Source organism: Equus caballus, chromosome 15, assembly GCF_041296265.1.
Source record: "Equus caballus isolate H_3958 breed thoroughbred chromosome 15, TB-T2T, whole genome shotgun sequence".
NCBI lineage: Eukaryota > Metazoa > Chordata > Mammalia > Perissodactyla > Equidae > Equus > Equus caballus.
Window position 1 is genome coordinate 19,753,187 of NC_091698.1, and position 27,111 is coordinate 19,780,297.

General features: G+C 43.2%; 1 long non-coding RNA gene across 2 annotated transcripts; it reads left to right on the forward strand.

Annotated features, from left to right (window-relative positions):
- The first annotated feature begins 13,568 nt into the window (after positions 1–13,568).
- LOC102150278 (uncharacterized) lies at positions 13,569–23,885 on the forward strand. Of its 2 annotated transcripts, XR_011426237.1 has the most exons (6): positions 13,594–14,097; positions 17,735–17,794; positions 18,450–18,508; positions 18,704–18,767; positions 21,209–21,425; positions 23,197–23,885. It is a non-coding gene; the product is annotated as an uncharacterized lncRNA (long non-coding RNA). The 2 variants fall into 2 exon arrangements; XR_011426238.1 differs by lacking the exon at positions 17,735–17,794 and having other exon boundaries at positions 13,569–14,097.
- Positions 23,886–27,111: the final 3,226 nt, after the last annotated feature.

The window sequence follows — 27,111 nt, forward strand, 5'->3', positions numbered from 1 at the left end:
GGAGACCAAGATCTGGCTTAGAAAATGGGTCAGATGCAAAACAGTGCCAGGAGGCCAAGCAGAATGGAATGTAACTATGGAGTGGCCTGCAGGGTGGTGGTGGTGCCACCTCCTTGCTCAGTTGCTGGGAATGGACCTTCCATCGGGTATAACTGAACTGACTTTAGAGGACTGCCCTTTCACACATTAGGGATTGCCCAACAAACAGCAATTTTATTTGATATCATTGATGTTGAACCACTCTGATTTTCATTAATTAACCAAAAGACGCTGAAATCATGTCATCATGAAGGATGAGCATATTTGACTTCTTCTCCTATGTATCAGGTGGACAATAGCAAATTCACATCAGCTGCATCAGATGTTTTTTATGTAGGTTCAAATACTGGTTCTTAGTCTTCAGTGTGCATTAGAATCACCTGGGAAGCTTTCAGACCTCACCGATGCCCTCGATCCTGCTCAGACCAGTTAAACCAGCATTTCTGGAGATGGGGCCTGAACTAACTTCTTCTTCTCTGCCTCCCCCTCATCCTCCCCCTCCCGCCTCCCTTCTTCTTCTTTTGCAATCTCTCATTTCTTTAATATGGAAAATGCCAAACCATAATCTCAATATCCCCAGAAACATACATGTGTTGAAACCTGTTGTTACTCTCTCACTGCTGGCCTGAGGTTTCTTTTTTTTTTAATTTTAATTTCCGGTGTACATCATTATATTTCGATTTCTGTGTAGACTGCATCATGTTCACCCACCAAAGGCTAATTACCGTCCGTCACCACACATCTGTGCCTAATAATCCTTTTGCCCTCCTCCCTGCCCCCTTCCCCTCTGGTAACCACCAATCCACTCTCTGTCTCTATGTGATTGTTTTTTGTTGTTTATAGCTTCTACTCATGAATGAGATTATATGGTATTTGACTTTCTTCCTCTGACTTATTTCACTTAGCATAATACCCTCAAGGTCCAGCCATGTTGTCACAAATGGCCGGATTTCATTGTTTCTTATGGCTGAATAGTATTCCATCGTGTATAAATACCACATCTTCTTTATCCATTCGTCAATTGATGGGCACCTAGGTTGCTCCCAAGTCTTGGCTACTGTGAATATGCTGCAATGAACATAGGGGTGCATATATCTTTATGCATTTGTGTTTTCATGTTCTTTGGACAAATATCCAGCAGTGGAATAGCTGGATCATATGTGAGATCTATTCTTAATCTTCTGAGGAATCTCCATACTGTTTTCCATAGTGGCTAGGCCGGTTTGCACTCCCACCAGAAGTGGATGAGAGTTTCTTTCTCTCCAACGCTTGTTGTTTCCTGTCTTGTTAATTACAGCCATTCAGAGCGGCACTAGTTGATATCTCATTGTAGTTTTGATTTGCATTTCCCTGATAGTTAGTGATGTTGAACATCCTTTCATGTCCCTGTTGGCCTTCTGTATATCTTCTTTGGAGAAATGTCTGTTCAGATCTTTTGCCCCTTTTTAAATTGGGTTCTTAGCTTTTTGTTGTTGAGATGTATGAGTTCTTTATATATTTTGGATATTAACCCCTTATCAGATATGTGGTTTGCAAATAATCTTCTCCCAATTGGGAGATTGTGTTTTCATTTTGTTGATGGTTTTCTTTGCTGTGCAAAAGGTTTTTAGTTTGATGTAGTCCCATTTGTTTATTTTTTCTATTGTTTCCCTTGCCTGTTCAGACATGGTACTTGAAAATATGCTGCTAAGACCAATGTTGAAGAGTGTACTGCCTATGTTTTCTTCTAGAAGTTTCATTGTTTCCAGTCTTACATTTGAGTTTTTAATCCATTTTGAGTTAATTTTTGGATTTGGTGTGAGATAATGGTCTACTTTCATTCTTTTGCCTGTGGCTGTCCACTTTTCCCAGCACCATTTATTGAAGAGGCTTTCCTTTCTCCATTGTATGTTCTTGGCTCTCTTGTCGAATATTAGCTGTCCATAGATGTGCGGGTTTATTTCTAGGCTCTTGATTCTGTTTCATGGATCTGTGTGTCTGTTTTTGTGCCAGTACCATGCTGTTTTGGTTACTATGGCTTTGTAGTATATTTCAAAATCAGGGAGTGTGCTACCTCCAGCTTTGTTCTTTTTTCTCAGGATTTCTTTGGCAATTCGAGGTCTTTTGTTGTTCCATATAAATTTTAGGATTCTTTGTTCTATTTCTGTGAAAAGTGTTGTTGGAACTTTGATAGAGATTGCATTGAATCTGTAGATTGCTTTAGGAAGAATGGACATTTTAACTATGTTAATTCTTCCAATCCAAGAGCACGGAATGCCTTTCCAATTCTTTGTGTCTTCTTCAATTTCTTTCAACAATGTTTTATAGTTTTCAGTGTACAGATCTTTCACCTTTTCGGTTAAGTTTATTCCTAGCTATTTTATTCTTTTTGTTGCAATTGTAAATGGGATTGTATTCTTAATTTCTCTTTCTGCTACTTCTTTGTTAAGTGTATAGACACGCAACTGATTTTTGTATGTTGATTTTGTATTCTGCAAATTTACTGTCTAGATTTATTATTTCTAAAAGTATTTTTGTGAATTCTTTAGGGTTTTCTATATATAAAATCATGTCGTCTGCAAATAGTAACAGCTTCACTTCTTCTTTCCAATTTGGATCCCTTTTATTTCTTTTTCTTGCCTGATTGCTCTGGCTTGGAACTCCAATACTATGTTAAATAAGATTGGCAAAAGTGGGCATCTTCATCTTCTTCCTGTTCTTAGAGGGATAACTTTCAGTTTTTATCCATTGAGAATAGTATTAGCCGTGGGTTTGTCATATATAGCCTTTGTTGTGTTGAGGTACTTTCCTTCTATACCCATTTTATTGAGAGTTTTTGTCATAAATGGATGCTGCATCTTGTCAGATGCTTTCTCTACATCTGTTGACATGATCATGTGATTTTTATTCTTCTTTTTGTTAATGTGGTGTATCACATTGATAGATTTGCAGATGTTGAACCATCCCTGCATCCCTGGAAGAAATATCACTTGATCATGGTGTACGATCTTTTTAATGTATTGTTGTATTCAATGTGCTAGTATTTTGTTGAGGATATCTGCATCGATGTTCATCAGTGACACTGGCCTGTAATTTTCTTTGTTTCTGTTGTCCTTGTCTGGTTTTGGTATCAGAGTAATTTTGGCTTCATAGAATGAGTTAGGAAGCTTCCTCTCCTCTTCACTTTTTTGGAAGAGTTTGAGAAGGATAGGTATTAAGTCTTCTTTGAATGTTTGGTAGAATTCACCAGGGAAGTCATATGGTCCTGAACTTTTATGTTTTGGGAGGTTTTTGATTACTGTTTTGATCTCCTTACTGGTAATTGGTCTATTCAAATTCTCTATTTCTTCTTGATTCAGTTTGAGAAAGTTGTATCATTCTAAGAATTTATCCATTTCTTCTAGATTATCCAATTTGTTGGTGTTTAGCTTTTCGTAGTATTCTCATAATCTTTTGTATTTCTGAGGTGTTCATTGTACTTTCTCTGCTTTCGTTTCTGATTTTATTTGTTTGAGCCTTCTCTCTTTTTTTCTTGATGCGTCTAGCTAAATGTTTGTCACTTTTGTTTATCTTTTCAAAGAACCAGCTCTTGGATTCACTGATTTTTTTTCTATTTTTTTTTTAGTCTCTATTTCATTTATTTCTGCTCTGATTTTTATTATTTCCTTCCTTCTACTGATTTTGGGCTTTGCTTGTTCTTCTTTTTCCAGTTCCTTTACGTGCACTGTTACATTGTTTATTTGAGATTATTCTTATTTTTTGATGTAAGCCTGTATTACTATAAACTTCCCTCTTAGGACCACTTTTGCTGTATCTCATAAGTTTTTGCATGTCATGTTTTCATTTTCATTTGTCTCCAGGTATTTTTTGATTTCTCCTTTGATTTCTTCATTGACCCAATCATTGTTAAGTAGCATTTTGTTTAATCTCCACATATTTGTGGCTTTTCTGATTTTTTTTCTGTAGTTGATTTCCAGTTTCATGCCTTTGTGGTCAGAAAAGATGCATGGTATTATTTCAATCTTCTTAAATTTATTGAGACTTGTTTTGTGAGCTAATATGTGATCAACACTGGAGAATGTTCCATGTGCATTTGAAAAGAATGTGTATTCTGTGGGTTTTGGATGGAATGTTCTATATATATCTACTAAGTCCATCTGGTCTAATGTGTCGTTTAAGGCCAATGTTGCCTTATGGATCTTCTGTTTGAACGATCTATCCATTGGTGTAAGTGGAGTGTTAAACTCCTCTACTATTATTGTGTTACTGTCTATTTCTCCTTTTATTTCTGTTAATAGTTGCTTTATATATTTAGGTGCTCCTATGTTGGGTGTGTAGATATTTACAGTGTTATATCCTCTTGTTGGATCATTCCCTTTATCATTACATAGTACCCTTCTTTGTCTCTCGTTACAGTTTTTGTTTTAAAGTCTATTTTGTCCGATTTAAGTATTACTACCCAAGCTTTCTTTTCATTGCTTTTTGCATGGAGTATCTTTTTCCATCCTTTCACTTTCAGTTTGTGAGTGTCTCTAGGTTCAAAGTGTGTCTCTTGTATGCAGCATATATACGGGTCTTGTTTTTTTAATCCAATCAGCTACCTTATGCCTTTTGATTGGAGTCTTTAGCTTATTGACATTTAAAGTAGCTATTGATAAGTGTGTACTTATTGCCCTTTTGTTACTTTTTTTCTGAGTGTTTTAGTAGTTCTTCTTTGTTCTTTTTTTCTTCCCTTGCTCTCTTCCCTTGTGGTTTGATGGCTTTCTTTAGTATTATGTTCCTTTCTCTTAATTTTTGTGTATTTATCATAAGTTTCTGGTGTGTGATTACTATGAGGTTCATACATAATAACCTGAATATATAGCAAACTATATTAGCTTGATGATTTTTTCAGTTTGACCACTTTCTAAAAGCTCTACTCTTTTACACCCCTCCTCCAGAATTTTATGTTTTTGATATCATATCTAACCTCTTTTTGTGTGTGTAGGCATCCATTACCATCTTATCATGGAAATAGGTAATTTTAGTACTTTTGTCTTTTGACCTTCATGTTATCTTCATAAGTGGTTGATCTGCTACCTTTACCGTGTTTTTGCTTTTACCAGTGATTTCATTGCTTTTTGTTTTCATAATTTTCTTATTCCTATTTGTGGTCTTCTCCGTCCCACTTAAAAAAGTCCATTTGACATTTTTTGTAGAGCTGGTTTCTTGAGGATAAACTCCTTTAGTTTTTGCTTGTCTCAGAAACTCTTTATCTGTCCTTCCATTCTGCATGATAACCTTGCCAAGTAGACTGTTCTTGGCTGTGGGTTTTTTCCTTCCAGAACTTTAAACATATCGTGCCACTCCCTTCTAGCCTGTACGGTTTCAGCAGAGAAGTCAGCTGATAGTCTTATGGGGTTTCCTTTGTAGCTAACTTGTTGCCTTTCTCTTGTGGCTTTTAGGATTCTCTGTTTATCTTTAATTCTTGACATTTTAATTATAATATGTCTTGGTGTGGGCCTCTTTGGGTTTATCTTGTTTGCTGCTCTCTGTGATTCTTGTACTTGTATGTCTGTTTCCTTCCTCAGGTTAGGAAAGTTTTGGACTGTTATTTCTTCAAATAGATTCTCTCCTCTTTGTCTCTCTCTTCTCCTTCTGAGACACCTATAATACAAATGTTAGTGTGCTTGATGTTGTCCCAGAGGTCCCTCAGACTGTTCTTGTTCTTTTTAATTCTTTTTTCTTTTATCTGTTCAGCTTGGATGATTTTCTCTAGTCTCTTGTCCAGCTTACTGATCCGTTCTTCTGTATCATCTACTCTGTGGTTTTTGTTTTTCATTTTGTTGATGTAGTGTATCACGTTGATTGACTTGCGAATGTTGAACCATCCCTGTGTCCCTGGTATAAATCCCACTTGATCATGGTGTATAATCTTTTTGATGTATTGCTGTATTCGGTTTGCCAAAATTTTGTTGAGGATTTTTGCATCTATGTTCATCAGTGATATCGGCCTGTAGTCCTCCTTCTTTGTGTTGTCCTTGTCAGGTTTGGGAATCAGAGTGATGTTGGCTTCATAGAATGTGTTAGGGAGTACTCCATCTTTCTCAATTTTCTGGAACAGTTTGAGAAGAATAGGTATTAAGTCTTCTTTGAATGTTTGGTAGAATTCTCCAGAGAAGCCGTCTGGTCCTGGACTCTTATTTTTGGGGAGGTTTTTGATTACCGTTTCTATTTCCTTACTAGTGATTGGCCTATTCAGATTCTCCATTTCTTCCTGATTCAGTTTGGGGAGATTGTAGGAGTCTAGGAATTTGTCCATTTCTTCCAGGTTGTTCAATTTGTTGGCATATAGTTTTTCATAGTATTCTCTTATGATCTCTTGTATTTCATTGGTATCTGTTGTGATTTCTCCTCTCTCATTCCTAATTTTATTTATTTGCGATTTCTCTCTTCTTTTCTTGGTGAGTCTGGCTAAGGGTTTGTCAATTTTGTTAATTCTTTCGAAGAACCAACTCTTTGTTTCATTGATCCTTTCTATTGTCTTTTTTGTTTCAATATCGTTTATTTCTGCTCTTATTTTTATTATTTCCCTCCTTCTACTGACTCTGGGCTTTGTTTGTTCTTCTTTTTCTAGTTCTGTTAGGTGTCGTTTGAGGTTGCTTATGTGAGCTTTTTCTTGTTTAGTGAGGTGAGCCTGTATTGCGATGAATTTCCCTCTTAGGACTGCTTTTGCTGCATCCCAAATGGTTTGGTATGTCGTGTTCTCATTTTCATTTGTCTCCAGATAATATTTGATTTCTTCTTTAATTTCTTCAATGATCCATTGTTTGTTGAGAAGCGTGTTGTTTAGTCTCCAGATTTTTGCACCTTTCTCTGCTTTTTTCTTGTAGTTGATTTCTAGTTTGATAGCATTATGATCAGAAAAGATGCTTGATATTATTTCAACTCTCTTGTATTTATTGATGTTTGCTTTGTTTCCCAAAATATGGTCAATCCTTGAGAATGTTCCATGTGCACTTGAGAAGAATGTGTAACCTGCTGTTTTTGGATGAAGTGTTCTATATATATCTATTAAGTCCATCTGGTCTAATTTTTCATTTAATTCTATTATTTCCTTGTTGATTTTCTGTCTGGATGTTCTGTCCATTGGTGTTAATGGTGTGTTGAGGTCTCCTACTATTATTGTATTGTTGTTGATGTCTTCTTTTAGTTCTATTAAGAGTTGCTTTACAAATTTTGGTGCTCCTGTGTTGGGTGCGTATATGTTTATAAGTGTTATGTCTTCTTGGTGGAGAGTCCCTTTTATTATTATCTACTGTCCCTCTTTGTCTTTCTTTATCTGTTTTGCTTTGAAATCTACCTTGTCTGATATTAGTATAGCGAGACCTGCTTTCTTTTGTTCATTATTAGCTTGGAGTATTGTTCTCCATCCCTTCACTCTGAATCTGTGTTTGTCTTTGGGGCTGAGGTGTGTTTCCTGGAGGCAGCATATTGTTGGGTCTTGTTCTTTGATCCATCCTGCCACTCTGTGTCTTTTGATTGGGGAGTTCAATCCATTTACATTTAGAGTGATTATTGAGATGTGGGGGCCTACCACTACCCTTTTATGTCTTGTTTTCTGGTTTTCTTCAATTTCCTTTGTTTCTCATCCCATGGTTTAATCTGTTCTGATGTAGAGCTGCTACTCTCTGTCGTTGTCCTTCTACTTATCTCCTCTGCTCTTGGTTTTGTAGCCCCTTTCCTTTTTTGGATTTTTCAGGAACGAGGGTTTTCCTAAGGATTTCCTGAAGAGGAGGTTTTGTGGCAATGAACTCCCTTAATTTTTGTTTATCTGGGAAAGTTTTTATTTCTCCATCGTATTTGAAGGACATTTTCCCTGGGTAGAGAATTCTCGGCTGTAGATTTTTGTCCTTCAGATTTTTGAATATATTGTATCATCTACTCTGCTATTGAGTCCCTCTAGTGAATTTTTCATTTCCGGTATTGTATTCTTCATTTCTGATTGGTTCTTTTTTTATGTTTTCCAATTCTTTGTTGACATTCACACTGAGTTCATCCATTCTTCTCCCAAGATCAGTGAGCATCCTTATGACTTTCTGTTTGAACTCTCTGTCAGGTAGATTGCTTACCTTTGTTTCATTTACTTCTTTTTCTTAGGATTTTTCCTGTTCCCTTACTTGGAATGTATTCCTTTGCCCCCTCATTTTGCTCCTTTCTCTGTGCTTATATCTATGTATTAGTGGGTCAGCTACGTCTCCTGATCTTGGAGAAATGGCCTTATGTAAGAGATGCCTTATGAGGCCCAGCAGTGTGCTTCCCTCTCATCACCAGTTCCAAAAGTTCCAGGAGTGTCCCCTGTGTGGGCTACGTGTACCTTGCTGTTGTGGCCAGGTTGCTCCTGCTGCAGGTTCCCAGGGAGGCTAGGTTGTCTTCCTCACTGGCTGGTTGTAATGCTCGGCTGCAAGTGGCTGTTATGGACCCTTCAGTTACTTTTTTGGGCCTGGGGAGCCCAAGAAAACTTGGCTGTAAGGTCTAATATCACATCCTGCTTCACTTTTCTGTTGAGTAGGCCCCTAGCATGGCTGGTTGCCTGGCCCAGTGGCTTACAATTGATATAGGCTTCTCACCTGTAAGGCTCTTATCAGCTCTCTCAGGATTGCAGCTGAGTGGGGCTGGCCCTGGGCACAGGAGCACCCAATTGTTTCAGGCTTTGGAAGGTGGGGTCGATCCCCTATGTGGCTGTTTGAGCAGCACAAGTCTTCTGCAGCTGACAAGCCCCACAAGACCACACACACCATCAACACAGTCCTGCCCTGCGCTCATGTCCCAACCTCCTGAAGCAGACCCAGTCACCCCACTGCAAAGGCCACACACACTCCACCAGTGCCCTACACACTCCACCCACTCCTTGTGCACACCCCACCCTGAAGAGGTGGACCCACTCACCCAGCTGCAGAGAATACAGGCACCCAGCCTATGCAGGTCCACCTGTTGCCTGAGGGTTTGCTGTTGGGTGGGGCCAGTCCCTAGGGCAGGCTGCCTTCCTTGGCTGACCTGGACTAAATCAGCACTTTAATGGGTGGGGCAGACCCTGGGCTAACAGGCCAGGGGAAGAACTCCAATGGCATCTGTGTTGGACGCCTATACTGGGTCACAATATTGGCTGCCACCAATATCTCAGTCCCAGGAGAGGTCTCAGCTCTCATCAAGATGGTGAGCTTCTTTTCATCAAAGGAGTCTGCACTTCTCTTTCTGGCGATGTTAGGTTGCTCTCCAAAATGGGTGAATTTGTGCATGGGCCCTTTAAAAGTCTGCTTTTTCCCCCCATTATGTCCAATAGCTTTTCTGGGGGTATTCTCCATTGTAGTTAATAGCCAGCAAAGCCAGATATTCTGACACTCATCTGGGTTGTGCTGAGTCCAAAGGATGCTTATAGCAGTAATGATCCCCAACTCAGGTCCCCCACTCCTCCAGGGAGGGCTGCGTACCTTAGGATTGCTCCTGGCTGGCCATGAAGCACCACAGCTTGTAAGGGTGGCTTTTTTTCTCTCCAGAAAGGAATTTCTGCCTCTTCCACTTCAGTCAGGACTGTCCCTTGTTGCGGGGGTTCTTTTAATCCAGTTTTCAGTTCTCTCTCAGGAGTAATTTTTCCGAGTAGTTGTAAATTGGTTGTGTCTGTGGGAGGAAGTAAGTTCAGAGTCTGCCTATGCCACCATCTTGACACCCATCTGGACTTGAACTTCTTTAAGCCGTCTGCCCACACCCATCTGGGGATGCCAATAGGCAGCTAGGGTTAGGAGGCACTGGGCTAAAAGGAAACAGTTGTGCTTACACCAGTTTCAAGTGAGATTGCCTCCATCTTTGGTTTGCGCAGTAGCTCCATCATACTAATTCAGAAGAGGCATTGACAGATTGGACTCTGTTTCAAAGTGCGTAGTTTATCAGTAGAGGCAAAGGCTGGTGAAAGATGGGCACATTCTTCAGACACACTTAAATAATCTTGAGGAGATGTACCAGGATATAATAGTGTTTGTAATTAAATAATGGTGGCTGCAACCAGCTTCTCTCTTGTGGGCAATATTAATTTTTTAAAGTCCTTCATATCCTTGAGGGGGAAAAAATTGTGTTCTGAAGAGTACTCTTATTGAATCATAGATTTATAATTTATGGGAGATAAAAGACACCTTTTGCAAAAGATGTAATATACTAAGCTTTATTTTCATCAGGAGAAAACCATGCTGATAGACTTAATTACAGTAAACAGTCTGGCAGTTAGAGCCTATCACTCAGAACAAGATGTGAGTAGTTCTGATGGTAAGAGAACTGCTCCAGAGGCATATTTTTCTTCTTGAAATTTGACTGACTTAATTCTTTAGATTGGTTGGAGCTCCTGGCATCAATAAGAGAGAATTCTTGGAATTCTCAAGAGGTCTTTGGATGACTTTAGGGTGAATTGCTTCATTTAATCATATACGAAGATCTGTGTTTCCATAATCTTTTTTCAAAAGATGTACTTTGGTCAGCATCCTCAGATATATACGTGTTACTGATCCTAATATCTGAGCCCAATAACTGTATACATTTTTAAGGGTGTGCTGTAGATGTTTAATGACGAACTCTCGCGGGTGAAAAATTCTGGTATACAGTTATTTTCATTGTGTAAGTGCACCTACCACAGCTGATTTAATTCCAAACTACCAAACAGAGGCCTCTTAACACAGAGTCAGGAAGAGTAGCCCAGCAGCTCAGCATTGTGTAATAATTCCACCCTACAGGCACAATAGAGGTAAGCACACATAAGAACATAGATATTAGTGATATGTAATAAATAAGGAGGAAGTGATGAGTTTTGAGTGTTTATTATCTCTGCTTTTATACTTTATTTAGTTAAAATTTATGTCGTTTAGTTTTTTAAGGCTTTATTTTTTTGGAGCACTTTTAGATTCACAGTAAAATTGAGTGGAAGGTAGAGATTTCCCATATACCCTCTGCCTCCATACACGCACAGCACCTCATTATTGCCAGTCCCCACCAGAGGGTACCGCTGCTACAGCTGATGAACCTACATTGACACATCCTCATCACCCGAAGTCTATAGTTTACATTAGGGTTCACTCTCGGTGTTGTACATTCCGTAGGTTTTGATAAATGTATAATGACGTGTATCCATCATTATTGTATCATATAGAATAGTGTCAATGCCCTAAAAACCCTCTGTGCTCTGCTTATGCATCTGTCCTCCCACAGCCCTAGCAATTACTCAGCTTTTTATTGTCTTCATAGTTACCCTTTTCCAGAATGTCATATAGTTGGGATCATATAGTACGTAGCCTTTTCAGATGGGCTCCTTTCACTTAGTAATGTGCATTTCAGTTTCCTCCATGTCTTTTCATGGTTTGATAGCACATTTCTTTTTATTGCTGAACAATATTCCATTGTCTGGATCTACCACAGTTATTTATCCATTCATCTATTGAAGGACATCTTGGTGGTTTCCAAGTTTTGGCAGTTATGAAGAAAGCTGCTGTAAACCTCCATGTGTAAGCTTTTGGGTGGACATAAGTTTACAACTCATTTGGATAAATACCAAGACGTGTGATTGCTGGCTGGATACATAGTTTAATTTTTAATAGTGGTGGTGTTTAACAATTGTCTTGGAAAGTCCCTGGGAAGGTAACAGCTTTCAGTAGCCGGTGCAAGCCAGCTTTGACACATGACTGCATTATAATTGTGCCCCTACCCTTCCTCCAAGTTGTACTCAATGAAAACTCAAATTTGAGCTTTTGGGTGACTCCAGCTGAAGTCCGTTTGTGATACAGTCTGTAAAATGTTGCTTTTATAAACATGTATGTATGTTGTGGTGGGCCTATTAACTCAAGTAATAGACTGATTTGTTCTCAGCTTTCCAATAAAACTAAGTCAAGCTTAGTTTCATTCTTTTTTGCTTCCCCAAAAGCATCATGGCCAGAATGTGATAAACTCCTCTGATCAGAAGTCTGAAACCATTCACAGAATCTCAGGGCCTGCAGGAGGGCCCCTGGGAACCAACCGAATTTGAGTAGAGCGCTCGCTCTCCCCAAGCTTCCTTCAACCAGAGCGTCTCCACTTTTCTGTTTGATGTGCAGGGTTTCTGCATTAGATTTTGTTTGAAGACGGATTTCATTGACTAAAAATGGTTTCAAATCACTGCCTTGGAACTCAAAACGTTAATGAAAGGATCGGACTGCACCTGACACCACTGTTCCCCAACTTGTTAACCACACTATTTGACAGTGCTTGCCATCAGCCTCGACAAGAGTTGCTCTGAGGATCAGAATGCAGTTAGGGGGGAAATGCCTCTGGCGCTACGGTCCAAGGCGTCCATCTCCATGGCAATGATAAGAAATGGGGAACCAATTATTAAACAGGCAAAGGTGCTGTCTACTCCGTTACAATTACACGTGGAATTATTTTGGATTCATCCCTGGGGCTACTAGTTAACACTGTAAAGTTGCAAATAGAAACAAGTGTGATTGATTTTTATTTTCCTCTTCGACTCAGTCGGTTCTTCTGCAGGGGGACCCATTAAGATATAGCTTTTGTAATCAAGACTTCGTACAATCACAGTCTTGGCAGAACATTTGCCCATCCCATTAGGGAAGACTCCCCACAATTTATGTTGTACAGTACTGATTTGTTTTTACCTTCATGTTAAGAGGTTTATTACCTTGATCCCAGGCATTTTATATTTGCATTTTATAAGTGCTGTGTATCACAGAGCACACCCTGGAAGCTAGATCACCAATGGAAGTAAATGGGTAAGGCATGCCCCTTCGTGTCCTGTCTGCTGGTTCTGACCACCCCTCCGCCAGCTTCTCTGGTCTCATGACAGAGGCGTAAGAGATGTGGCAAAACTTTTTGCAGTTCTGCCTTGTGGGGGAAGAAGAATCCATTTGTTCATGTCCGTTTTAGAGATAAGTTAGAGGAAAATTCTCTCATGTATTTTTTTCCTTTTGCAAGCAACCTTCTAGAAGGATTGGTAAATCTTGTTTTACTTTTGTTCCTTCATTGTTCTCTTAGAGGGATTACTGGGTCTCTCCCTGGGTGTGGCTTGGCGACTACTATATTCTTAGATTTTGTGTTGGACTGATTAGAAGACTATAAAGGTCATATAAATGGTAAGTCGTGAAAGAAGGTCCATCAGATGTCATCTTGCAAACTTCAGGCTCTGAACTGAGGGAACAACACCCGTCCAGATGCTCTTTTCGTCCATCTGGGGCAGAGCTCCTTGTGATCTGGAAATGATCAGTGATCTGAAACTCTATTGTATTCCCCAAATCTTAGAATCAAAAATTTCAAAGCTTGAAACAACTTTGGATTGCAAGTGAGTGAGCCTTTCACTTTATAAATGAGAAACCTGACACCCAGAGAGGCTAGCCAGCCTGAGGGACGCCACACAGCTCAGCGGCAGGCAGGCCCAGGCCTGAGGTGTGCCCCTTCCTTCCCGTTTAGTGAGTTCTCTTTCGCTTTTGCTTTGTTTGGTTTTATCTTCCTGAAACTTTTTATTTGAAGAGAGCAAGTCTTTAAATAGAAAGTGAATGGAGGTGGGGCTCTGGCTGGGGAGGCAAGAGCGACTGTGAGGAAGGGAGTCCAGCCTCTCTCCTTGCAGCACGGGGCACTGACGACAAGGCTTTTTCTGTTCCCAGGGAGGAAGAATTACATAAGAATGTAAAGAGATGGCTTAGTAGAACTCTGAACAGCAAAAGGCTCACGGAGGTCCAAGCACGTGCCGGAAGGTGGAAACAAGAGGCCTTTGCATCTTCAGGCATTTGCTGAGTTGCTCAGACGGTCTGGATGGTGGAATTTGCCAGAAATGGGTCTTCATTGCATGGAGTCAGAGACTCAGGGCTCTCAGCTGCCCTGACCGCACCTCCGCCCAAGCCTGAGGCATTTTGCGCCTGAGAGGAGAGGTGACAGAGTGGGCACAGGAACCAGCCACAACCACAGGGGCTCTTGCAAATCGCAGCACATAACAAACAGCCCTTGCCTGGTTTGCAGACAGGTTTATTTCTGGGAAAGTTAAATTCAGGACTCGCTCCATGCAAAATTGTAAAGTAGGTAAGTCTGCTTCTGGCACATTCTCCACTTCCCCATTAGCAGCACCCTGTCCCAGCTGTCACCCAGGGTCCTGAGTGTGGCCAGGTCTCCCTGCGGGTTGCAGCCCCAGGCTTTCTCCTTCTTCCCTCATAGGCAGCTTCCCACTCTGGGTCCCTTGCCCCAGGGCAGCCCCACCTGCCCCTTCAAGCCCAGCAAGCCTGACACAGTGACTTGTGCCAATGCATTGGTGACTGCTAATGGATTCACTCATTCACTTCTTCCCAGGTAATATGCTTTCACTTTGGTGATGGCTGGCTGGAGACAACTTAATCGGATTATTCAGATGCTAGAAATTTCCAATGTGACAGCACAGCACGAAGCGGGGAGATTAAGAGAGGAAGCAGGGGACAGCTTTGGCAGTTGGTCCCTCTGGCTAATGAACCCTAAAAGGGAGAGATGATGTGGCATCTTGAAGGCTTTCCCCTGGTGCTGGATTTCATGAAATACTTCACACAGATCTGCTTTTTTGACATTCCCTAAATCACAAAACAGCAATGAACTGGTTGGGTTCGGCTATTTCAGAACAAGGCGTGTACACGACAGGAGGCTTTGCACGTGGGCATTCTTACAGGACGTGGTTCTCTCGGGGTGCCCTGCTCTGGGGCACCAGGTTGGGAAATAGACATGTGCGCCAGTGACAAGGTCTCTGGTTCTCTTCATCGCTGCTTGATGCCAGGTCAGAGGGAGCGCGGGGCCGCTCCTCCACCTCTCCTCTCCCTGCCCTTCCTTCTCGGTCCTGGGCAGGGTTGCCGAGACTCAGAACTCTTGTCCACTGTCATGTTGCATATTTAATTTAAATCTTTTTCACTGTGTTTTTAGACTCTGGTTTAAAATGAGGATGACATCATGGGAAACATTTTAAACTAATATCCCTTCGAAGGAGACCCCTTGCACTGGTGTCTAGAGTCTGCCCGTGTCCCTGTTGTGATAGACTGGAAGCCTCGCTCCAGTCATTGCATCCTGGCATAGCCATCAGGCCCTGGAAGTGCACTCCTCCGTATGTTTACTCCTGTGTGCTTGTTGGTTGCAATCACACGCTCTTGCCCAGCAGCTCTACTGTGTTAAGAGGTGTTAACACCTGAGATTGGTGGCCCCTTTGCCCATGGCCAGATTCAACTGCTGGCTGATGTCAGGGAGAAGGGGCTAAATACGATGGGTCCATTTACATTCTGCCTCTCTCCACCCTATTTGCAGAACCTGTGTGTGTGTTTTCCCGGCACAATGCCAGCAGCAGCTTAAACAGCTCTAGCTCAGGATGTTGGTGATTGAGGCGCCTGAGAAATCTTGGGGAGAATGACAGTGATGCTGGGAGGCAATGCCCCACGTTCCAGGGCTGGAAAGCTATTTCCTCTCTGGGGACAACAACCTGAAGCCTGTGCTCCTTTGTGGTTGATATAAGAAGGATAGTAACCGCCTGAAAATGTACCAGGCTCACCCAAACAGTCACTACTCACTCCGATAAGCATACTCATGGCTCGCCATGAAAGAGCACTTCCTTTTCTGTTGAACTCTGCTGTTTTCTTTGCATAAACCAGCTCCACAAAAACAAGATAGGCATCCTTGCAGGCTGTCCACTCACGCACACAAAATAATCGCAGGACGTTATTTTAGAAGAAACCAGTGTAACAGCTTAAGCATCCAGGAACAGTTTTGAGTAGTGTCTGTGAATGGTAATTAGATGTGAGAGGCTCCCACACCAAAGACAGCTTCTCCTTGCAGTGACAGCTTCAAATGCAGTGTTAGCAACACAGCCTGTGACTTCTTCAATGCCAATGAGGCCTGCAAAATTCTCGGTGCCACGTGCCAAGCACTGAAAAATGGACTTTCATAAAAGTAGGCATTTTTCCCGCAGCCGCTCCCCATTTGAGAAGTGGTTTCTAAGGCCCCAGGAAGAGGGAGCCTCTGGCATACTCAGACGAGGGCTTGCGGTGAGGTTAAAACTTTCAAGGACAGTCAACCAAAATCGCACAATCTCCTTTCAGACTTCTCTTTGAAGAGGGGTTGGTGTTGGGCCTCAGCCTGCCTTCTGTTTCCTTTCACCCTGAGAACAGGCTGTTATGCTCATGGCGCTTGGCCACTGGGAAATGTGGCCTCTGTGCCCTTGGCCAGGGCCCCTGAGGTGTTTTCAGAAGGTGACCCTCCTTCCTGAGTCCCTGTCACAGAAGAATGTCATGGATGAGCCCAAGCTTCCCCTCACAGCACCTGTCATCCCTCAGCTTGCCCCCCAGTCAGAGCCTTTCCTTTCTTCCTTCTTTTTCCAGCTTACCTGTCATGCCTTGTACACAATGCTGTCAATCCAACCTCTACGCTTCATTCAAGGCCAAGTACAAATTCCACTTCCCTTATGAAATCTTTATTGCCAGAGGTAGTAATAACATAATAACACTTTACAGACATGTAATGTCTTATAGCTTTCACATACATACCTCATTAGAACATCCTAGAGTTTTGGAGCTGGAAAGCCTTTGAGACCATCACACTATGATGTTATGGAGAGGAAGTTAAGGTCCAGGAGGCTGAGGATACAAGATGCCACTGTTGTTGGCAGAGCAAGAAAAAGATCTGAGGTCTTCTGACCACTCAGACCAGTATCCGTGCATCGGTGACTCTATGGGAGTCACGCTACCTGCATGTTGCAGGTGAAATAACTGAGCTGAGTGACTCACTCAAGATCACGTGACTAGTCCAGCCAGCCTTATAATCCAGTGCTTGCAAGGAGTCCAAGCTGCCCCGGTCCACATCAGTGAGTTCTTACTGCAGAATGGCTCCGGGGGCCAGAGAGCAAGTTCATTTCATACCCACACGACTTGGCCTCATCACCTTGTGTTGTTATTATTTACGTCTTTTGACCCCAATAAGCTCCTAGAGAATAGGGCCAGGATTTGACACCTCTTTAGGCCCTTTCTGCCCCTTTTCACTGCTCCAGCAATTAGCGCAGGGCTTCTGCATGGAGTGGGAGCTCAGCAGGAAACAGAGAGCGATAGCTGTTGAACTTCTGCCTTGCTTGTTTCAGAAGCAAGATGAGGGAGGGGAAGAGATGGCAGGAATCAGTGGAGAACAGAGCCTTCTCTGGCTAGGAGAGGAGTGGGGGACACAGGCACCCGGGGGAAGGTATGGGCTCACTCCTGAGGGGTGGAGGGCAGGGTCGCAAGGCGGTGGGAAGAGGCTGTTGTCATTTCCTTCCAGACCAGGCTCTACAACCTGCCGCTCAGGAAGGGTTCTGTCCTGGCAGATGCCAAGCCATACCAGCCATCACTCTTCTTGCATCCCTCTGCCTTCTCCACACACGAGGGCCAAAGCTGCCATCTTTGAGGGCCACCCGCCCACCCCTCCTCCTCCCGAGGACAGCCCCCTTTGAGCAAAGGAGCCCAAATGCTCATGCCCTAAAGAATCTGGGGTTGTGTTTAATCTGAGCTCTGTACTCACCGGGCCACATTCTCCTGGGTTTATCCGGCCTGCTCCTCGGTGCCCCAGCTCTGGTGGCTGCTCACACAGGAGGAGACTCCACGGAGACACTTCCAAAATCTCTTTGCCCATTCTTCTTGCAAAGACACCAGACAGAGCCTCTGGCACTGACGCTGGCATTTCTCTCCCACAGCTGTGCGTGTCTACTGCAGAGGCCCAGCCAGAATACTACGTGGCACTGGGGCATCTGGAGGTGACTTTTGGCCTGAGTCTCTCGCCATTTGGTAGAAACTTATGCTGGTTCCTCATTTTTCTTATTGTCTTTTTCAATGTTGATGACTTTTATTCATGTTCTAAGCTCCAGTTCCTTTTTGGGGTGCGTCACAAGGAGGTAGACGGGGTGACCTCCTGCTGGGGAACTTCACAGGTTCCCAAGGTATAGCGACTACTGGCTGCACCCATGCAGCCAGAAATGAGTCCCTTGATGACTCTTGCCTGATGTGCTCAAGCCACCTGTTGGGCTCAGACATTTCTCTAGAATTTTTCTATTAAATGTATATTATATGGGAAATAAAACTCAACGATCCGTGTAGCAAATCATAGTTATCCCCAAAGAAGCCTGAATCCTATGGAAACAACACACACGGAGTTAACTTTTCATTGCAGGTATAGATTAGTTTTTCACCTGAAACACAAATGAGTGGGACTAATCTCTCGAGATGACTTTTAACAACAAATATGTGCTTTTGGAATCTAGAGAGGCAAGTGGTGGAAGAAATAAAAAGAGCCCTGATTTTGTCCATTTGTGGTACCAGACCTATGAAACCATATGAGGCCTACCACCGCCTCGGTGGAAGGAAGGCCATAAGGTTCCCAACGAGTTAGGCTGAGGGCTTCTCTCTTTCCAGGACATACCTGAACCTGCAGAAGGTTGGAGCGTTCCTTACCATACTCCGGACCTGGCCAGGTGGGTGGCCGTGGAGAGCCCGGGCCTAGGATGATGTGCCCATTGCTGTGCTGAGGACAGCCTGATTGGATTCCCCCATCTGCGAGGGAGGGGGAAGGAGGGGAAGCCTCAGTAGGAAGAGTCTGCACAGGGTTAGGTCTGTGCCTTCGCTGCGTCATTGAACACTGGCAGGCAAGTCTCGTCTGCTTTTTACAGGTCAGAAAGTGGAGCTCTGGAAGTTAAGGAACTTGCCTGGGGCCATGCTGCTTGCTCATCTAAGGTAAGCTTCTCTAGTGCGAGGTGGCCCCTACTTGCTGCTTGCCCAGTGTCTGTTGTCTCACTTTGGGGACACAGGTCTGCTGCTGGGCTGGACCTGGACTTCCTCTGCCCTTGGACCTTTGCCAGTTCCTCCTGACTCCCCCTGGGGGTCTGCCCTTCCTCTCAGTTCATAACTGGCCCACGACAAGGATGGCGTTAGTGACCACCTGCAACGAATGCAGCACGTGCTGTTATAAATGCACCATATAGTCCGAATGGACCAGAGTCCCAGTGTCTGTCAAGCCCAAGCCTGTAGCAGCACTACAGGTAGCAAGAACATCTGTGCGTGAGGTCATACGTTTGATGCATCTCAACCTAGAGGTTGCTTCTTAGCACGACAGGACTAACAATAAGTTATGAAAGTGAAACTTCACTTAATTATCCATAATGAAAGGAATTTTCAAATCCCATGGCAGAGGAAGGATGGCATTCTCTTCTGTTCTCTTTATAGAAAACACAATAAAGGGTCAGTGCCATATAACAAAGCGTGCAGCATAAAGGTATGTTGCATAGCTAATTAATGAAAATATCATCTTATTTTCTGCATATTCCAAGACTTTTAAAAATGTGTAATTTGTTTTGATTTTTTGTTGTAAATACACATTCAATTTCATGTAGAATTTTGCATCAGCAGTTTTGTGTTCATTCTCTTAAAGAGGCCCTCCCCTGCAGCAGTTAAGTTTCCGGCCCCATAAAAGCCAGATCCACGCCGACCTGATGGACACCAAAGGTGGAGGAGACGGTTAGGAGGGAGACATGGAGATGAGAAGAGAAGGGGTGGGTGGGGAGGGGAAAACCAGCTGGTGGCAGCTTGTGAGAGGCCCCCTGCGCCATGCTGAAGAGGATGAACTCTTGCTTGGGAGTCAAAGGATTTTTAAGCATGGAAATGGCAGAATGAGATTTGTGTCTTCAGACAGTCCTGGAAGAAGGGGGTAGAACTGTCTACAGAAGGGGAAAAGGGGTAGAAAGCTGGAGAGTCAGGAGGCCAAGGCCACAGCATAAATTCAAGGTAAGAAGACCCTCCTCTAGGGCAGGGCCGGGGTGGCAAGGGGGGAGTTTCGGGCATTTAGAAAGTGAGGACGCGGGGACAGAGGAGGCATGTGTGTGGGTGTGCTGGGGTGCGGGCTGGGACAGAGGGAGCGCAGCGACAGAGAGGGAGATAGGCAAGAGGAAACCGAGCGTGACCTTGGACAGCTGGGAGGGAGGAAATGCTACTCAGAGAGAGGCCGCTCTGCAGATAATGAGTCCAGTGTTGGGCCAAAACAGCCTCAAGTATTGACCCGCAAAGCTGAAAGCATGAAATGGTTTGGGTCAACACACTACGTGTTTAATGAGCCCAATTGCGTGCGAAGTCGGGATGCGGTGCAGCAAAAGATTGAATGGTGGCCGTGACACAGCCTTGGGCCCAGGGAAAGGGTCACAACACAGACCCCCTCCCTGTGTTTCATTTGACCTATGCAGTATTTTAGTTAATTATTAAAACAGGAAATGCAGAGCCAGCCCTGATGGTCCAGCAGTTAAAGTTGGGCGTGTTCCACTTTGGCGGCCCAGGTTCTGTTCCCGGGCACGGAATCACACCACTCATCTGTCAGTAGCCATGCTGTGGTGTGGCAGAGCGGCTCACGTAGAAGAACTAGAAAGACTTACAACTAGAATGTACAACTATGTACTGGGGCTTTGGGGAGGAAAAAAAAAGAGAAGGAAGATTGGCAACAGATGTTAGTTCAGGGCAAATCTTTCCCAGCAAAAAAAAAAAAGAAAAAGAAGGGTACCTCAGTCTTAAAAAAAAAAAAATAGGAAATGCATTCACATGGTTCAAAAATCAAAATTTATAAAAGGGAATTTGTGGAAAAAATCCCTCCCTGGAGGCAATCAATGACCAGTTTCTTGCATATCCTTAGAGACGTTCCATGAATGTGCAGGCCGATACGTACAGTTCTGCACAAATGCTTTCTTCACTTTACTGTGTATCTTGGAGACAGTCGTATTAGTACATTAACAAATGGAGTCATTTTTAATAGCCATACACTAATCTTTTGTACAGATAAACCAACAGTTATTTAGCCAGTCTCTGACTGACGGCTTTAAAGTCGTTTCACACTTGTGGGAGTGTATCTGTAGGACAAATCCCTAGAAGTGGCGTCACTGAGTCAAAAGACACAGCATTTGTAATCCAGGTGTACATCCACACAGCGGTTTCTAAAAGCTGGATTTGAGTCTCTATGTATTATCTGCAGTCTCCAGTTCATCATCGTCCCCATTATGCGCCATCATCTGATGGCGATTCCATACCTTTCTGGTATCTGTCTGGCTGCAAAAGCCGTGGGAAGAAACCCAAAGGTTTACAAATGAGAGGACCTGGCTTTCAGTCCCAGCTTCATCGCTTACTCGTTCTTTTCACAGACACAATAATACCCATTTCTAGGAGTTTTCAAGAAAATTAAATACGGTGATGTGCGCAGGAGCGTCGTGTGAAACATGAGGAGTGTTGTGACTACTGATGGTGGTGGTGCGCGGTCTCTATCCTGGGCCAGCATGAAGGAGAGCAGGGTCCCGTGGAGAAGTGCTGGCTCCAGCTCACTCCTGCCTGCACATGCCACCTGCCCCATTAGCCTGCGTGGTAAGGAAACAAATCACAGAACAGATGAGAAAGCCAGGAGGACCTTTTCCATGTTGTTCACTCTCGTATCCCAGAGCTCAGAGCACCGAGTAGGTTTTCAATAGGTATTTGTTGAAAGAATTTGAAGAATGGATCTAACTCTGCCCTTTCTAGATGTTTCCTGGCTGCTCACATGTCAGGTGAAGTCAGATTCTCTCAATTTCTCAGTTACTCAAAGCCCACTGGTTTGAACAGGGTACACCCCCCCCCCAAAAAAACTCATGTCTCCCCAGCACCTCAGGATGTGGTCTCATTTGGAAATAGTTCTTTACAGATGCATTGAGTTTAGTTAAGATGGGTCATACTAGATTAGAGTGGACCCTAAATCCAGTGACTTGTTCTTATAAGAGGAGAGGACACTCAGAGAGGGGAAGGCCACACGAAGATGGAGACAGACCAGACAGATGTGTCTACAAGCCCAGGAATGCAAAATATCGCTGGCAAGCCCCGGAAGCTAGGGGGAGGCCTGGAGCAGATGCTTCCCTCGGAGCCTCCAGTAGGAACCAACTCTGCTGCCCCCTTGCTTTCAGATGTCTAGCCTCCAGAACCGAGAGACAACACATTTCTGTTGTTTTAAGACACCCAAATTGTGGGGCTTTGTTACGGCAGCCCAGGCAAGCTCATACATTCACCCATTACCCTGCAACTCAGCTTTGTAAGGGACTCCAAATCTCTTTGCCAGAATGCCACATAGTCATTGAACCATCCACACAGTCCGGGTGGGGGGTGGGGGAGGTGGGGGCGGGGGTGGAGTGGTCAAAAATCTTGAATAGACCTGGTTTTGAATCTGAGCTTTAACACCGATGAACTGTATAAGCTCTCTTGAGTGTCTTGAGTGTCAGCTCCCTCATTGTACAAAGGGGCCTGCAAGCCACACACACACACACACACACACACACCACATGACACACACACTACACACAACTGCACACATACTGCATATACAAACCATACCACAGACACATATCCCATACACATGTACACACACTCCACACATGCACCACACACGCATCACACATACACCACACCTATACACACACACACACACACACACACAGGCTTGTTGTGAGGGTCCATGAAGTTATATGCAAGAATGTGTAGCTTACAGAGGGAACTCGATAAATGTTTGTTCTCTCCTCTTTCAAACAGTAAAAAAAAAAATGTTTACATTTTTTCTTTAATTGAAAGAGAATAATAGCACCTCACCTGTCATGATATTTTACCATAAGCTTTAACCTGCAGACAACTTTTATTGCTTAATCAATTCTTTGGCAAAATAAGACCTACAGCAGAATTGCTGACAAGGATTAACTTTTTTGGCATGTCAGCTGCCATTATCATAAAATGCAAGTAAATTTGATAAACCATGAAAATACAACTGGCAGTAAAGTGAGAAGGGTGTCAAGTACCAAGGTGTGTATTTCTAGAGCTTGTGCCAGCTTTCGTCTGTGGGCTAAAGGACGCCTTTGTATACACTGACTTGTCACCTGTATTCCTCTGTGAAGTGGCTGTCAGCATCAGTCTCATCTCACAGAGGGACAGGCTGAAGCCACCATGGTTTTTGCCGCCGGAGTTTCTCTGCTCAAATTAACCAAGCTGCACGTAGAACGGATGTAAGCCCATCTATAAAATAACTGTCTCAATTAAGCGTGTGTGGAACCAGCAGCGATTGTGGCATCTCCCCTGCTGTTTTGATCTATGTTGCTGACACTATTGGTTGTTTATCCAACAGCGTTTCCTCTGCCCCTTCTGTCTTGCTGGTGGAGATTGCCTCCCATCCTAGAGGCTGAGAACCAGGTATTCACCTCCCCAGCCTCTCAGGGCCCATAACCAATCAAGGCCAAAGGACAAGAGGGCGCGTCTGCCGAAGGCCTCCCTAAGAAAACAAAGCAAATGAAAGAACCTCCCGTCCTGCCTTCTGGTGGGCTCATGTGAAGATGGCACCTGGGCCAGTGGCCGCCATCTTGTGGCCTGGGAAGGGCAGGGTGTGGCCAGGACAAAAGCTAGCCTTGTGAGGCGGCAGCAAAGAAGGACCCCAAGCCTCCAGAATTTTTATGAGGCAATAATGAACATTACGGTTTAAGCTCCTGGAAATGGAACATTCTGATAATGGCTGAAGCATCTGAAAGGGCAGCCTTGTGTCAAAGCCATTCCGTGTCTTGTGCATATGAGCTTCTGTTTCACGTCATCACCCAACATCTTCAGACGGGACAGTCTGTGAAGAAGTGGTCTTGGAAGGCCCACAAATGACGTCTGTGCGGGGTAGGGGAAGGAGGCTTGACCTCCATGTGAATGACTGTATACGGTCAGTGGTAAACGTTTCTTTACCCAACATACAACCTGCACTCCTGTCTACTTGTCTGGATGTGTTAAATAACCTCAACTTTTTCTCTGAAATAAAGCACCACGTATAGGAATTCAGTGATTGGTACATTGTTTCATTTGTCAAGCATATAGTGACTGCCTGTAAACCACCAGGTCATGTTTTAGACAGCAGGGACACAAAGATGAGTGAGTCAGAGCCACTGTCCTCAGGGACTCATAAGTTGGTAGGGAGACTGGGAGACAAATAGATGACATGGCTAAAAACCAGACTCATATCAGTCAGGGTCTTGGAAGAAAACAGACGATGCAATCAGAAAGTCTAATTGAAATGAGTTTAATTAAACAACTATTCAGAGGGTATGTGTGGACGGGTTTCACTGAACCAACAGAAGATAGTGACCAGTATCTGTGGGAGCTGTCATGCCCTTGGGCCTGAAGGGACAGAGGGAGGGAGCCATGTTGTGGAGCCCAGAGCGAGCTGGAAGCCAAGGCAAGAGCAGCTGCCCCTGAGGCCTGCAGCCAGCCCACCTGTCTTCCCCTGCTGACCCCAAGCTCCTAACCAGAAGTCAAGTGCAGCAAGCCAGTGAAGGTTAGACTCCTGTGTACAAAGGGCAGGGAAAAGCAGAAAAAACAAGGGAGCGGCGGGGCAAATGGAAATCCGCAGCACAATACAAAACTTGGTTTTGGCCCATAGCTCTTATTTCTGTTAATATTGACTATGATAACAACGTATTTCCATTCTTCTAAAGTGCATGCTCTTTCACGCTTTCATTTTTCAAGGAGCTTTATCTCAGCCTTCATTAGAAAGGGCTTTCCAAACAGGAGCAGAAAACCCATTTGAATCTCAGAGAATCTATAACTGCACATACATCATCAACTCTAGCTTAATTAAAAATCCACAGCATTCAGCAGGTGCAGCAGGCCTGAGGGGAAAATGGGGAGGATTAAAGAGATTTCATCAGCGGCACGTACATGGAAGTTAAGCATGACTCCTAGGACGAGAGCAGGGCGAGAGAAAGGATGCACTTAACCTGGTTTAGCTTCAGCTCAGGGATCTCGGGCTGGACACACTCAAGAACAGAGAACCTCAATTTACTAACTGAGATCAACATTCTTAGAAATAAGAACACTTAACTTTTAATGAACTCAAATCTCTTTAATCAAATTTGTAATTAATTCTCAAGCCACCCAAGCTAACGCAAAAATCTTTATTCATTAATTCAAATTATTATCCATATGTCCTCCCCTAGACACATACTCATACACTTTTCATCTTTTTACAGCAATATAGCAGTAGGCTGGTTAGAGAGCAGTGGTTTTCCAACAGAAGTGTCAAGTTTTCAAAAGCAAGGTCTCCGTAGCTCACTTGCAGGACGAAGGTGTCATTGAAGATATCCAGCCACCCCTCCCCACCACATCTGTGTTGTTGTTCACGTCTGAGTTACTGCTCTGTTTCTCAATCCTTACCGGGGCTCTGCGGCTGCTTAGAGATCAATGCGCGCTCCCTTTTCTAATTTCCTTGTGGGGTTTTGTTTCTATCAAAATCACAGGTACAAAGCCAAATTGTTCTACAAGGCTTTTGCTGAAAAGCAGCAGAGACTTTTTAACATTTTCTTCTCCCCAGAGGCAACCCACTATCCGCAAGTTTAGCACATTCTTTTGGCATTTGCTTTCATGTCTCCAAACGGCATGGCTGTGTTCGTCTTCCTGCAGTCCCGTTTGAAGCACTGTCTATGCACATCCCTTCATGGAGGATGTTCTCATAAACCTCCCCAGCCATTGTACCCCTACCGCATTCGGACACATTGACCATCTTTCCATCTTCTCAATATCAATATATATTTGATATATATAGTTTGGTTATAACAGGATTCCGTGTTTACATAATTATGTTTGCAAATGCTGTTCACAGCTGAGTCACATAAACTATGATTACTCTTCCTTTGTGGCACAATATTTTGTTTTCCTTTTCTTTCTTGCACAATATTTGTTTTCCCTGGAACTCATCGTTGTCCTGGAGTTGTGTGTGTGTGCATGCATGCTTTTCTCTCTGTATTTATTACTACTGTACACCCAAACTCTATCCCATTTGTGTAAATCTCCTCTCTATGTAGTCCATTTCTTCTTCTATGGTCCCCTTTCTGTTTCACAGAGTACATCCAGTAAGAGTTTCCTCAGTGATTTCTTCCCGGGGTAAATTTTCTTGAAATCTTGCACGTCCTGACAAGTCGTTATTCTACCCTCACACTTAGTCAACTTTCTAAGAACAGAATTCTAGAATAGAAATCATTTCTTCTTGGAATTTTGAAAGCATTGCCTCACTGTCTTCTAGCTTCCAGGATTGAGACAAAGTGGAATTAATGCCATTCTGTTCTTTTTTCTTTTTTAAATTTTTATTTTTTTTGGATGTACATCGTATTTCAAATTCTGGATACATTACATCATGTTCACCACCCGAACACTAATTATAGTGCATCCCCTCACATGCGACCCTAATCACCCCTTTTCCCTCCCCACCCCCCTTCCCCAATGGTAACCACTAGTCCAATCTCCAATGAAATATGGTTGTTTTTTTTTTGTCGTTTTTATCTTCTACTTATGAGTGAGATCATATGATATTTGACTTTCTCCCTCTGACTTATTTCACTCAGCATAATATCCTCAAGGTCCATCCATGTTGTCACAAATGGCCAGATTTCGTCATTTCTTATGGCTGAGTAGTAGTCCATCATGTATAAATACCACATCTTCTTTATCCGTTCGTCCCTTGATGGGCACCTAGGTTGCTTCCAAGTCTTGGCTATTGTGTATAATGCCGCAATGAACATAGGGGTGCAGGTATCCTTATGCTTTTGTGTTTTCAAGTTCTTTGGATAAATACCCAGCAGTGGAATAGCTGGATCATATGGTAGATCTATGCTTAATTTTCTGAGGATACTCCAAACTGCTTTCCATAGTGGCTGCACCAGTTTGCACTGCCACCAGCAGTGAACAAGGGTTCCCTTCTCTCCACATCCTCTCCAACATTTGTTGTTTCCTGTCTTGTTGATTATAGCCATTCTGACCAGAGTGTTGTGATATCTCATTGTAGTTTTGATTTGCATTTCCCTGATGGCTAATGATGTTGAGCGTCTTTTCATATGCCTGTTGGCCTGTATTTCTTCTTTGGAGAAATCTCTGTTCAGATCTTTTGCCCATTTTCTAATTGGATTGTTGGGTTTTTTGTTGTTGAGCTGTATGAGTTCTTTGTATATTTTGGATATTAACCCCTTATCTGATATATGGTTTGCAAGTATCTTCTCCCAATTGTTAGGTTAGCTTT